Source organism: Choloepus didactylus, chromosome 1, assembly GCF_015220235.1.
Source record: "Choloepus didactylus isolate mChoDid1 chromosome 1, mChoDid1.pri, whole genome shotgun sequence".
Lineage (NCBI taxonomy): Eukaryota > Metazoa > Chordata > Mammalia > Pilosa > Megalonychidae > Choloepus > Choloepus didactylus.
The window spans coordinates 247,088,502-247,102,510 of NC_051307.1; the positions used below are offsets into that span (position 1 = coordinate 247,088,502).

The window sequence follows — 14,009 nt, forward strand, 5'->3', positions numbered from 1 at the left end:
GAGGTTACCAGTCCCAAGCAAGTCTGGAACCCAATGGGGCAAATTCTATTAGGTTTCAAGGCCTGAGGATAATCTTCTGTGGCTCCATGCTCTGTCTTCTGGACCCTCAGACCCTTTGGGCCTGCCAAGTCTTCACCCTCTTGAAATCTCTCTTTAAAGTTCTTTTCAACTTTCTCATAAGTTTGTTTACTATCAATCTCATGCCAGTAAGTAGCCTTAGATGGAGTTTGTCACCTGCTTTAGGTTGCATTCCCAAGCTGGAACCCAACTCTGGGAAGATCTGGACCGGGGACACCAGGGATCACTACCAGCCTCACACTGTCCCCAGGCTTGGCCTTGATCAGAAGGACTTGGGCCCCCCACCAGCAGTGCCAAGGAGTGGCTCCTCCAGTGGGGAGTGGATCTTAAATACCCCCCATTTCCCGCGCAGCACTGCAGGGTCATTCGCCATTACTGAGGGAACCTTGTTCTTTCTTTTCCTGTGCTGATACCTTAAATTTAGCAGATTGCCCCATTTGATCTGAGGTCACGACTTCAACCCTTTGCTTGGAAATCTCAGCTAGATATTCAAGTTCATCACTTATAAGGTTGTGCTTTCCACCCAACTGTAGAAAGGAATTCAGCCAAGTCTTCTGCTGCTTTATAAAGGGATCACTTTTCCTCCAGTTTCCAATATAATGTTCTGTATTTCCTTCTGAGTTCCTTCCAAGGCCTCACCAGTAACAACTTTAACATGCTTATTTTTACCAACATTCTGTTCAAGGCCACCTAGGCTTTTTCTATGATGTTTCTCAAAATTCTTCCAGTCTCTTCCTATTACCAATTTGACAGCCACTTCCACATTTTTAATTATTTGTTACAGCCATATCCTACTACCAGGTACCAAAATCTATGTTATTTTCCTAGGGCTTCCATAACAAACCACCATAAACTGGGTGACTTCAAACAAGAAAAACTTATTGCAAGCCGGACGTCAGAACTCAAGATGTTAGCAGGAACACACTCCCTCCAAAGGCTCTAGGGGAGGATCTTTTTTTGCCTTTTCCAGTTTCTGGGGGCTCCAGGTGTTCCTTGGCTTGTGGTAGCACTAACTCCAACCTCTACCTCCGTCTTCACATGACCTTCTGTGTATGTATAAATCTCCCCCTCTTTTTCTCTTAAAAAGATACCAATCATTGGATTTACTTATCACCCTAATGCCACGATGATTTCACCTCAAGATCCATAACTAATTGTATCTGCAATGACCCTATTTCCAAAATAGGTCACATTCTGAGGTTCCAGATGGACATGAATTTGGGGGACACCATTCAACGCAGTACAATAGATAATTCCAAATGCTGGTGAGGAGGTGGGAACAGTTGCAGACAATATGCATATACTCGAAGACCCAGGATTCCCTCTGTTGAGCAAAATTTGTTCTTAGGTCCATTAGCAAACAGATGCAATGATGTTCACTGCAGCTTTGTTGTACCTGTGGGGAGTCAGGGGCAGTTGCGGGTCCAAGACTAGGTGAAGGAGGAATGACATGGGGGGATGCCTATTGTGGGATCTGAGCAACACCAAGGATTGACATTCTGGAGAGCTGCAAAGAGAAATGGAGAGATCTTAAAAACACATGCACACACCTTGGTGTTGGATGATAAAGGGAAGAAATTGAATGAGATCTGTAGCAAAATAGCATTTAGGTGAATGCAAAGGATTTGCCTATTTAAATTAATGCTATTTATATTTATTAAGGGTATGAAGCCTTCCAGGCCATGTATCAAATACATTGGAGTGGGTTTTCTATGCAGGGAGTGAAATTAGAGTAGCATTAGGGATGAAGAGGGGGAAATGTTTAAAAATAAAATAAAATATAGGCAGAGAGCCTGGAACTGACCAGCACTTACAAAAATGATAATGATTGATGAAAAAGGAGGGAAGGATGAACTCAACTCTCTGCACCTGAGATCCAGAAAGAATAGAAAAAGAAAATAGACATATTCAAGGATCTATAAATAGTGTGATGCGGCTACACGGTAACATGTCATAAGGGTGAATATTGGGAGAGAAGCTGAAGGGACCAGAAGGCCAAGTCATCAATGGCTGGAGTGCTGGGCTTAGGAATTTACACTTTCTTCTGAAAGCAACAGGGAGTTGGTGAAAGTTGCCAAGCAGTGGAGTGACCTAGTGAGATGGTATGTGTTTTGGGTTCAATAAAGACAGGTTCAAGTTCTAACCCCCTACTCTGTGAATGTGATCTTGTATGGAAATAGGGTATTTGAACATGTGATTAGTTAAAGTTGGCCCCTAATTCACTATGACTGATGTTCTTCTAAGAAAGAAGAAAGATGGTGAGTCTACTAAGATGGCACCATAAGACGTTCCAGGTTGCCACTCCCCCATAGAACAACTACCGAAAACTGGCAGAGCCATCTTCCTCAGATCTCCAGAAAAAAAGTTAAAGAGTAGGACTAACTAGATGAGTGTCCACTCAAGAAAATTCAGCTTTAAAACACAGTAGGAGAAGTCTGTACTGTCCTTGCGGACTCTCCCAATCCCTTCCCCAGTCCAGTGTGGAGCCAGCCTATGCTCTCATTGTGAGTCCGGGGCCCTGTTTCAGAGGGAGCAGGATAACCCCCATGTGCATACTGTAGTGTCTGTATGTCTGTGCCAATCTATTAAGTGGCAGCCTGGAAGAATGAACCAAGAAGTGCTCTTTGGCTTGCACTCCCAGAACTTGCCATGCAGGTAGAAGCAGCTTACAGACAGCTAAAGCAGTTTAAGTCAAAGCAGCCTGCAACAAAGGATTACCTTCTTTAAGACACACAGTGGAGTAACTAGGAGGGGGAAAAAGGCTACTTCATAGGGAATAGATGGGACATTTGAATTCCTGGAAATGAGGGAATTCCCAAGGCCACAAACAAGCACAAGCCCAAGACAAGACACAGGCTCAGAAAAGATAGACAGGACATGCACTTCACTTTTGCTTTGGACTAAATCTCCTTGATAGGAGGTTGTGCTTGTTTGGATGTACTATGTCCCCCAAAATGCCATTATCTTTGATGCAGTCTTGTTGGAGCAGGCTTATTAGTGTTGATTATGTTGAAATCTATTGGTTCAGTGTTTCCATGGAGATGTGACTCAATCAACTGTGGGCGAGACCTTTCATTGGATTATTTCCATGGAGGTATTGCCCCACCCATATAGGGTGGGTCTTTATTGGATCACTGGAGTACTTTAAAAAGAGCCATACAGGCCCAGATGCAGAGCAGCTGAGAGATACATTTTGAAGATGGCTGTTGGAAGCTGACACTGACATTTTGGAGAAAGCCATTTGAAACCAGAACTCCAGAGCAGATGCCAGTCACATGCCTTCCCAGCTAACAGAGTTTTTCCGGACACCATTGGCCATCCTCCAGTGAAGGTACCTGATTGTTGATGCCTTAACTTGGACACTTTATGGCCTTAAGACTGTAACTTTGCAACCCAATAAACCCCCTTTATAAAAGCCAATCCATTCCTGGTGTTTTGCAAAATGACAGCATTAGCAAACCAGAACAGAGGTCAAAACTTCAAAGGACAGCACCAGCTCAAGCATAACCAATTTGGAAAGACTGGGACAGGTGTTTTTTGCTCTGCTTTGTTTGTTTTTGTTAGTTCCTGGCATTCAAGGAAATCTCTATCATATCCCTAGTTGGATACAAATTTAAGGAACAGACAACTCAGGGACTAAATCCCAGAGTTAACACTTTAAAATATTAAAATGTACAGTGTGCAAGAAGATTCCAAGACAAACAAACAAACAGGAAATGGTGGCCTATCAAAAAGAATAAGATAAAATTGCAGAAACCATCAACAAAGAAGACCAGACTTTGGATATACCAGGCAAAGACAATTTAAAAATCATCCTTAATATGCTCAAGGAGATTGTTCTGGTTTGCTAAAGATGCTATTATGCAAAATACCAGAAATGGATTGGCTTTATAAAGGGGATTTATTGGGTTACAAGTTTACAGTTCTAAGGTCATAAAAGTGTCCAAACTAAGGCATCAAAAAGAGGATACCTTCACTGAGGAAAGGCCACTGGTGTCCAGAACACCTCTGTCAGCTGGGAAGGCACGTGGCTGGCATCCACTGGTCCTTTGCTCCTGGGTGGTGTTTCAAACGGCTTTCTCCAAAATGCCTCTGGGCTTCTATATCTCTTAACTTCTCTCAGCTCTCTGTTTGGTTCTCCTGGGGTGTCTCTCTCTAAGCATCTGGGAGTCCTTTCTTAGCTTTTCCAGGGCAAACTCTGGGCTTTATCTCTTAGCTTAGTATCTCCAAACATCCTTTTGTCTGCATCTCCAAGCATCTCCAAGCATCAGCATCTGTCTTAGCTCTTGAGCTCTCTTAAGCACTCCAGTGAACTAATCAAGACCCATCCTGAATGGGTGTGGTCCATGCCACCATGGAAATAATTTAATCAAAGTTCTTGCCCACAGTTGGGTGAGTCACATCTCCCTGGGAACACTCAGTCAAAAGGTTCTACCCCAATAAGGTTGTATTAAAAGATCATGGGTCTTCTGGGGTTCATAACAGTTTCAAACTGGCACAGAGGTAAAGAAAAACATGGAGAAAGAACTAAAGGAAATCAGGAAAACAATGAATGAACAACATGAGGATAACAATAAAGAGATAGGAAATTTAAAAAGGAACCAACAAAAATACTGGAGTTGAAGAACACAGTAACCAAAATGAAAAATTCCATAGAGTGTTTCAATAGCAATTTTGAGCTAGCAGAAGAAAGAATCAGTGAACATGAAGACAGGACAATTTAAATGATGCAGGCTAAAGAGGAGAAAGAAAAAAAGAATGAAAAAAAAAAAAAATGAACAGAGCCATATGCATTATGAGAGTTCCAGAAGGAGAAGAAAGAAAGAGGCAGAAGGAATATTCAAAGAAATAATGGCAGAAAACTTCCCAAAGTTTGTGAAATACATGAATATATTAATTCAAGAAACCCAATGATCCCCAAATTGAATAAACTTAGAGACAACCATGCCCAGACACATAGCAGTCAAACCATCGAATGCCAAGGGCAAGGAGAAAGTTCTGAAAGCTGGAAGAAAAAGTGACATGCTCTGTAAACAACAAGAATAAACGGCAATTAATCATCAGAAACCATGAAGGCAAGAAGGCAGTGGGATGAAATATTTTCAGTGCTGAAAGGAAACAATTGCCGACCAAGAATTTTATGTCCAATGAGACTGCTTTTCAAAAATAAGGATTGATTAAGACATTCCCAGATAAACAAAAGCTGAGGGAGTTCATCACCAGTAGACCTACCCTACAAGCAATGCTAAAGGCAGTTCTTTCAGACTGAAAGGAAAAGACACCAGAGAGTGGATGGAAGAGGCATAAACAAAGACTTCTGGTAAAGTAACCATATGGATAATTATAAATACAATTCTTTTATGAATATAAATGCAAAAATCCTCAATAAAATACTTGCAAATCAAACTCAACAGCACATTAAAAGAATCATACACCATGATTAAGTGGGTTTTATCCCAAACATGCAAAAGTGGCTCAATATAAGAAAATAAATTAATATAATATACCACATTAACAGAATTAAGGAAAAAAAACACATGATCATCTCCATTGATGCAGAAAAGGCATCTGACAAAATCCAGCACCTCTTCTTAATTGAAAACACTTAGAAAACTAGGAACAAAAGGACACGTCCTCAACATGATAAAAGGCATAAATGAAAAACTCACAACAAATGTCATAGTCAATAGTGAAAGACTGAAAGCTTTTTCTCTAAGATGAGAAAAAAGACAAGGATACCCACTTTCACCACTGTTATTCAATATTTATTGGAATTTCTAGCCAGAGCAGTTAAGCAAGAAAAGGAAATAAAGTAAAACTTTCCTTATTTCCAGAAGACATGATCGTGTGTGTGTGTGTGTGTGTGTGTGTGTGTGTGTGTGTGGAAAATCCTGAAAAATCCACAATAAAGCTACTAGAGCTTATAAATGAATTCAGCAATGTGGCAGGATACAAGATCAGTTTGGAAAAATCAGTAGTATTTCTATACACTAATAAAGAAGAAACTGAAGAGGAAATTAAGAAAACAATTCCATTTACAACAGCAGCTAAAAGAATCAAATATCTAGGAGTAAATTTAACCATAGTTGTTTAAATCCTTGGGACTTATACATAGAGAATAAAGTACAAAACATTGCTAAAAGAAATCAAAGAAGATCTAAATAAATGGAAAGACATCCTGTGTTCGTTTAATTTAAATACTGTTAAATGTCAATTCTGGCCAGTTGATTTTTGTAAAGAGTGCCAAGTCCATTCAATGGGGTAAGAATAGTCTCTTCAACAAATGGCACTGGGAAATCTGGATATCCAATACAAAAGAATGAAGGCAGACCCCTACCTCACACCATATAAAAACTAACTAAAAAGTGAGTCAAAGACCTAAATATAGGAACCAAAACTATAAAAATCCTAGAAGAAAACATAGGGAAGCACCTTCAGAACCTTTTTTTAGGCAATAGTTTCTTGGACTTTACCCTAAAAGCATAAGCAACAAAAGAAAAAATAGACGAATGGGGACTTCATCAAATTAAAACTCTTGTGCATCAAATGACTTCATAATACAAGTAAAAACACAACTTATGGAGTGGGAAAAAATATTTGGAAACCACATATCTGATAAGGTTTTAATATCCAGAATACATAAAGAAATCCTATAACTCAATAACAAAAAGACAAACCATTAAAAAATGGACAAAAGACTTGAATAGACATTTCTCCAAAGAAGGTATATAAATGGCCAATAAGCACACGAAAAGATACTCAACATCATTAGCTATTAGGGAAATGCAGATCAAAACTGCAATGAAATATCATTTTGCATCCTCTAAAATGGCTACTATTTTTTAAACAACGGAAAATAAAAAGTGTTGTGAATAAATAGGAATACTCAGCCGTTGTTTTGGGGGAGAGTAAAATGGTGCAGCAGTTGTGGAAAGCAGTTTGTCAGTTCTTAAGAAAGTATAGAGTTACCATATGATCCAGCAATCCTACTTCTAGGTATATGCCCAAAAGGACTGAAAGCAGGGACTTGAACAGGTATTTGTACACTGATGTTCACAGAGGCATTATTCACAATTACCAAAGGGTGGAAGCAGCCCAAGTCTCCATCAACAGATGAACGGATAAATGAAATGTAGCACATACATATGATGAAATATTATTCATCCAAAAAAGGAATGGAGTACTGATACATGCTAACATTTATGACACATTGAGTGAAATAAGTCAGCCACAAAAGGACAAGATTTTTTATCTCACTGATATGAAATAATTAGAATTCGCAAACCTGTGGAGTTAGAAACTAGAACACAGGTTACCAAGGCTAGGGTGGGGTAGAGAATGAGAAGTTAATGCTAAATTGGTACAGAGTTTCTGTTTGGGGTGATGGAAAAGTTTTGGTAATGGATGGTGGTGATGACGTCACAATGTTATCTACATAATTAACACCACTGATTTATATATTGAATGCAGTTAAAAGGGGAAAATTTTAGGTTGTATATATGTTAGAAGAATACAAATTTAATCAACTTAATAAAAACTATTGGACGTACAAGACAGTGAAGCCCAACACAATGGGGTTAGTGGTATAATTTTAATAATATTGTTTCATCAATTATAACGAAGATGCCACGTTAATGCAAAGTGTTAATAATAGGGAAAACTATGTGTGTGACAGGGGTATATAGGAACTCTGAATTTCCTGCATGATTTTTCTGTAAATCTACAACTTCACCAATACAAAATAAATTTGAAAATAAAGAGGGGGTGAATTTGGATGCAGAGACAGATAGACACAGGGGAGAACGCCATGTGGCGATGGAGGCAGAGACTGAAGTGCTTGGCTATAAGCCAAAGAACACCGAAGATTGCTGGTGTTCCAGTTTGCTAATTCTGCCATTATGCAAAATACCAGAAACAGATTGCCTTTTATAAAGGGGGTTTATTTGGTTGCAAATTTACAGTCTGAAGGCCATGAAAATGTCCAAATTAAGGCATCAATATGAGTACACCTTCACTGAAGGAAGGCCAATGGCGTCTGGAAAATCTCTGTTAGCTGGGAAGGCACATGGCTGGCGTCTGCTGATCCCGGGTTGTGTTCCAGCTCCTCTCTCAGCTCCTGTGAGTTCTTGGTTCTTTCTCCCGGGATGTTTCTTTCTAAGTGCCGGGGGGTCCTGTCTTAACACATCCTGGGGCAAACTCTGGACTTCATCTCTTAGCCAAATATCCTTCTGTCTACATCTCTAAGCATGAGCGTCAGCAAGCATCCAGGCCTGTGTGGCTCTTTTTAAAGGACTCCAGTAAACTAATCAAGACCCACACTGAATGGGTGGGGCCACACCTCCATGGAAATAATCTAATCAAAATTATCACCTACAGTTGGGTGAGTCACATCTCCATGGAAACAACCGAATCTAAATATCCCATGAGATTGGATTAAAACATGCCTTTTGGAGGGACATAAATATATCCAAACTGGCACACCAGCAGCTGGAAGAGGCTAGGATGGTCATTCCCCTACGGGTTTCAGAGGGAGCATGGCCCTGACGACACCTTGATTTTGGACTTATGGCCTAAGAACCATGGGATAATAAATTTCTGTTGTTTTAAGCCACCCAGTTTGTGGTCCTTTGTTACAGCAGCCCTCAGAAATGAAGATACTGTGGTAGAAGGATCCTACTAGGGACAAAGTGGGAGGATGGAAGGGTGGGGAGTGGAGCCGAGGGGCAAGCAGACCATTCGTTTGTTGAATAAATATTTACTGAACATCTTTTAAGTGTCAGACACAGGGCTAGGCCCTGGGGATTCAGCAGTGAACAGAATAGACAAAAATCTCTTTCCTGGTTGAGGCATACCTCATAGTGGTGGGGAGGGGGGAGAAAGACGATTAACAAATAAAACAGCAATCAATGCATAATGCATATGTTATGTGGTAAGAAGTGCTCATGGGGAAGAGTAAGGCGGAGTTGGAGGACAGGGGTTGACGTTGGATTAAGGAGCATGTTTCAATCGCAAGTATGATGATACAGGAAAATCTCATCAAGAAAGGTCTCGTCTCACTGAAGGAAGTGAGGAGAAAATATAACTGATGAGAGCAGAAATCCTAAGGCCTGATCAAGGGATAGGGGAGACAGGCTGCTTCCTGGGGCACCAGGCCCAGGGGCTCCAAAATACTCTTTGGATCAAATGGGAAGATGGTGCTGTTTAACTCAGGTTTGGAATTACCAGTTGGAATTATCTGGCTTATTTAGTGGCCTACACATTTATCACCTTTCTCTTTCTCTAGAATGTAAACCCTATGAGGACTATTGCTTACTGCTGCATCCTCAGGGCAGAGAATGGTGCCCAGCTCATAGCAAGTATCCAATAAATAATTTCATATAAATGAATGAATGTGTCTAAAGCTAAGGAGTTGGATTCAGGCTGACGTTGCATATTTGGAACGCACTGATGTCGAGGTGGTAGCTGAAAGCAGGGGTAGGGGAGGGTGTGGTGGGAAGAGCTCTGGGAGAGGACCTAGAATGAAAACAGAAAAGAGCCAAAGGCATAATAGTGGAAAGTGCTAATTTGGAAAGACTGAGTCACAGAAGAGGAGGCAGGAAAGGAGGTGGAGAAGGACAGAATTAGGACTAACCAGTGTGGCATTCTCTACTAGCTATGGACGTATTATCCACTCTTCTTTCTTCCTGAACCTTAATTTAGTTTTGGGAAGAGGTGTGCTCAAGTGAAAACATTTCATACTTTCAGTCTCTTTTGCAGTGATAGGGGCCATATGACCCAATTCTGGGACGTGTGATGTAAGAGAACTTCACTGGTTTCCTAGAAAGCTTAGTAGATGGGACAGATTCTGTTGGCCAAGATCCTCAGCATTTAGCTATTGCCCTTCTTCTTTCTTTATTTTTCCTGCCTGCGATAGTGGAAATGATGCCTGGAGGTGCAGCAACTATCTGTCAACCCTGAGAACCAAAGCCTCGTGTTAAGGATGGCAGCACAGGAAGAAAGAAGTAGGCCCTGCACATGCTTTGTACTTTGTGTTGCATAGCAAATGATCCTCTTATTTGCTTGTCATTCTGAGCCTGATGTTCTGCTCTTGAAGGCAAAAGCATTCCTAAATGGTGCTGTGTGTGAGCTGAGAGTTTCTGGATGTAGAAAGTGTTCAGTAGTATGGACAGAAGTCCCATAAGGTTGGAAACTGTCTGGAGGATTTGGTCTTTGGGAAGTCACCCCCAACTTCTTTCAATTTTATTGATATATATTCACAAACCAAACAATCATCCACAGTTTACAATCAGTTGTTCACAGTACCATTACATAGTCATGCATTCATCACCCCAAGTAAAAAAGAACACCCAAAACAACCCATTCCCCCAATCCCTCCCTATTATTAATTTACTTTTTGTCTCCATTTTTCTACTCATCCATCCATACACTGGATAAAGGGAGTGTGATCCACAAAGTTTTCAAAATCACGCACTCACGCCGTGTAAGCTACATAGTTATATAATTGTCTTCAAGAATCAAGGCTACTGGGTTGCAGTCCAACAATTACAGGTATTTCCTTCTAGCTATTTCAATACACTAAAAACTAAACAGGGATTTTTGGGGGGTATGGTAGGAACAAGTTGGCAGCAATGTAGTTATTTTAGGTTGTTTGTTTTTTCTTATTCCTTTATTTTGGTTTTCTATGAAATGCTGTTTTTTATCATTTTTTAATTTTTTGATAAAGTTTAAAAAAACTTCATCTCTTTTGTCACATTTTCTTTCAACTCATTGATTTGATTAAGAAGACTTGTTTGAACATCTCTAATTAGTTATTTCAACTCCTGAATCTTAGTTGAGGTGTTAGTTTGTTCCTTTGACTGGGCCATATCTTCGTGTTTCCTGGTGTGGCTCATGATTTCTTGCTGTTCAGGCATCTGATTTTGTTGATTAGTTTATTCTGGAGGATGTTTTCTCTCTTTTGCCTTAGGTTTTCTTGTTGGCTTTCTTTGATCTCTATATTTCTTTGTTTCTCTTACTGGCTGGTTGTCAGATTCACTCTGCCCCCCAATCTTCCCCCCAAATCAGGCACTCACCGTGGCCTGCCACAGGGATGGGAGGTAGGCTCTGGGCACCCTCGCAAGTTCACTGTGTGTGGTAATATAGATCTGCTGGCTTTCAGTGGTGCTCTGTTTTCCACTGGCCAGTAAGACCTAGGTTTGTTTTAGAACCCTGCTTTACCAGTTGGGTTGTTCATATTTCTCAGGCCAAACAGGGCTGGGCTTCTGTGCAGGGCATGTAGACCAGCTTCTGTGATCCTAAGAAAGGGTCTGGGGCATCTTTTTAAAAGTGTTTCAATTCCCTCGCACCTTCTGGAATGTCCAGCAGATGGTGTTGTTTGGTAACTTAATCATCCTCACAGGATGCTTTGCTTCCAAGCACAGGCTGCATCTACACAGGTGAGCTGAAACTGTGAGATTCCTATACCCTCACTTTGCTGACCAAAATCTGGCCCGATGTGGGGTTCCACCTATGGCAGAGTACTCCCTCATCTGACCCAGTACTCTAGCAATCCTCAAGGCAAGGAAACAGCCACTAGCCGCCACTTCCCTCAAGGGTGGGGTAGGGTTTTCAGACCCATGGCTGGAAATGCAGTCTACGTCCATGTTTTCTTGGTCTCTTTGTCCCTCACTGACCTGGACCTTGAAATGCCCTCCCCTATCCCCGGGTCTTCAAATGGTGGGGATGTGTCTCATTGCTGTGAGAGATTTTATAGATTGTTCCCTGCTGGGAGGGGTCCCGTCTGCTGTTTCTGTGCCTTTCCCACACTGAGACCAAGTGAGGGGGAGAGAAGAGGGCTGGCTGGTCCAGGATGGAAGATTCCTACCTTTCTTCTCTTTCTGCAGTTTGGCATTTGCAGGGTCCTTCTCCAGTCTATATCCTCCTGCAGAGTTTCAAACAATTCAGAATTGTCCTTTTCTTCGCTGAATCTCTGGAGAGGAGTTTTCAGTAGCAGTTTATGTCGCCATGTTGATGACATCACCCCTTCACCCTTGACTTCTAAGACAGCAGAATTAGGGGAGCAGCAGGGATGAAAGTCATGTTGCATTGGGCTGAAGACTGACTGGAAGGAAAAGGAGGAGGGTCAGTGAGTGGAGAACTTTGCTGTGAAAAGAAACTGAATAGTAAAACATTTCTTAGAGTGTGACAAGAAAGGTTGAACATGTTTATATCTGTGGGGAATGATCGGGACACATAGATGGAAATACAGAAAAAGCAGGGTTATGGGTAGAGGGAGGCCTCTGAGAGACAAAGTGAGGGCACAGATTTTTCTCTGGAACCCAGTTAATGAGGTTACTTTGCCCCGGAGGAATGGACACAGGAAACAGGATACAAGGAGAACTCAGATGTAGCTGGCATGGAGTAGAAGCTTAGTGTGAAAACAAAGAGCTGTCTCCTAATCTACCTCCTCCCCTTTTTACGTTGGAATAGAATTTTTAGCTGGGCACATACCCATTCAGCTAAAGCGTATATTTCTGTTTTCCTTGCAGCTAGTTGTAGCCATTTGATTAAACTGTGGCCAATAGGATGTAAGTAGACATGACAATGCAACTTCAAGGTCAAGGTTAAAGGGAAGGCTTTTATTTTCCTGTCCCAGGTGCTCTTGGGAGCTGCAGGCAATGGTGCAGTCATGGCCAAGTCCAAGAATCACACTACGCACAACCAGTCCCAGAAATGGCATAGAAATGGCATCAAGAAGCTCTGATCACAAAGATATGAATCTCTTAAGGGGATGGATCCCAAGTTCTTGGGATCATGTGCTTTGCCAAGAAGAATAACAAGAAGGCCCTGAAGAAGATGCAGCCGAACAATGCCAAGGCCATGGGCGCATGTGAAGAGGCCATCAAGGACCACATGAAGCCCAAGGAGACCAAGCCCAAGATCCCAAAGAGAGTTAGCCACAAGCTCAATCACCTTGCCTTCACTGCCTATGCTAAGTTTGGGAAGTGTGCTTGTGCCAAGGGTCTCAGACTCTGCCAACCAAAGTCCAAGGCTAAGGATCAAACCAAGGCTCAAGTTCCAGCTCTGGCTCAGGTTACTGCTCCCAATAAGGCTCCCAAAGATGTCCAGGCCTCCATGAAGCCTCCTGAGTAGAGCTCTCCATGTGCCAATGTGAGGATGGAAGGAACTGGTGTGACCCCTGGGCTGCCATGTACATGAGGCTGGGTCCTCCTGTGCTATTTGCACAAATAAACCTAAGGCAAGAGCAGCCAAAAAAAAAAAAAAAAAAAAAAAAAAAAAAGTTAAAGAGAAGGAGCATGTCCTCTACTTCCCCCGTTCCTCCTTGTGGACTCAAATGCAGCCCTTTGGGGGATAGCTGGAGCAGCCGTCTTGGGCCTTGGGAAGGAAGTGTACATGGGGAATGGCAAAGCGACAAGGGAGAAAGACCGTAAGTCCTTAATGAGTATGGAGCTAGGAAACCAGCTAGAATGCCTGCCTGGACTTTACGTGTGAAAAATACAGCATCTTTTTTGTTGTTGTTGAAGCGCTATTATTTTGGGTCACTCTGTTACTGCAGATGAACTAATATCCTAAATAATATCCTAAATTAAAAATTACCTAGGCAGCTCTAGGGGCTCAGCTGAGGCTGGAGACTATGGAATGATTCCAGGGGGGCTCTGGGTGATTTCTTCCTGCCATAACCAGCAGCCCCTGTGAGGCAGTGAAAAAGAGAGGTAGCCTTGACCTGAGCTTGTGAATTCAAAGGGCAGGTGTGCCAGAAGTCAAGGCAAGGAGGGAGCAGAAAGGTTGGGAAGTGAGGGGCTGACATGAGTGAGCTTAGATTAGAGAAAAGAGGGGTTGAGGGACTGGAGGTCAATGCACCAGGGTCTTGGGAATAAGGGCATGAGAGACCTGGTAGGGAGGACTGGTTGTCCCATAGCACAATCGTGGAA

The 14,009-nt window shown here is 41.9% G+C and overlaps 1 pseudogene; it reads left to right on the top strand.

The window, feature by feature from the left end:
* Nucleotides 1-12,745: 12,745 nt before the first annotated feature.
* Nucleotides 12,746-13,209, top strand: LOC119529386 (annotated as a pseudogene).
* The last annotated feature ends 800 nt before the right edge of the window (nucleotides 13,210-14,009 follow it).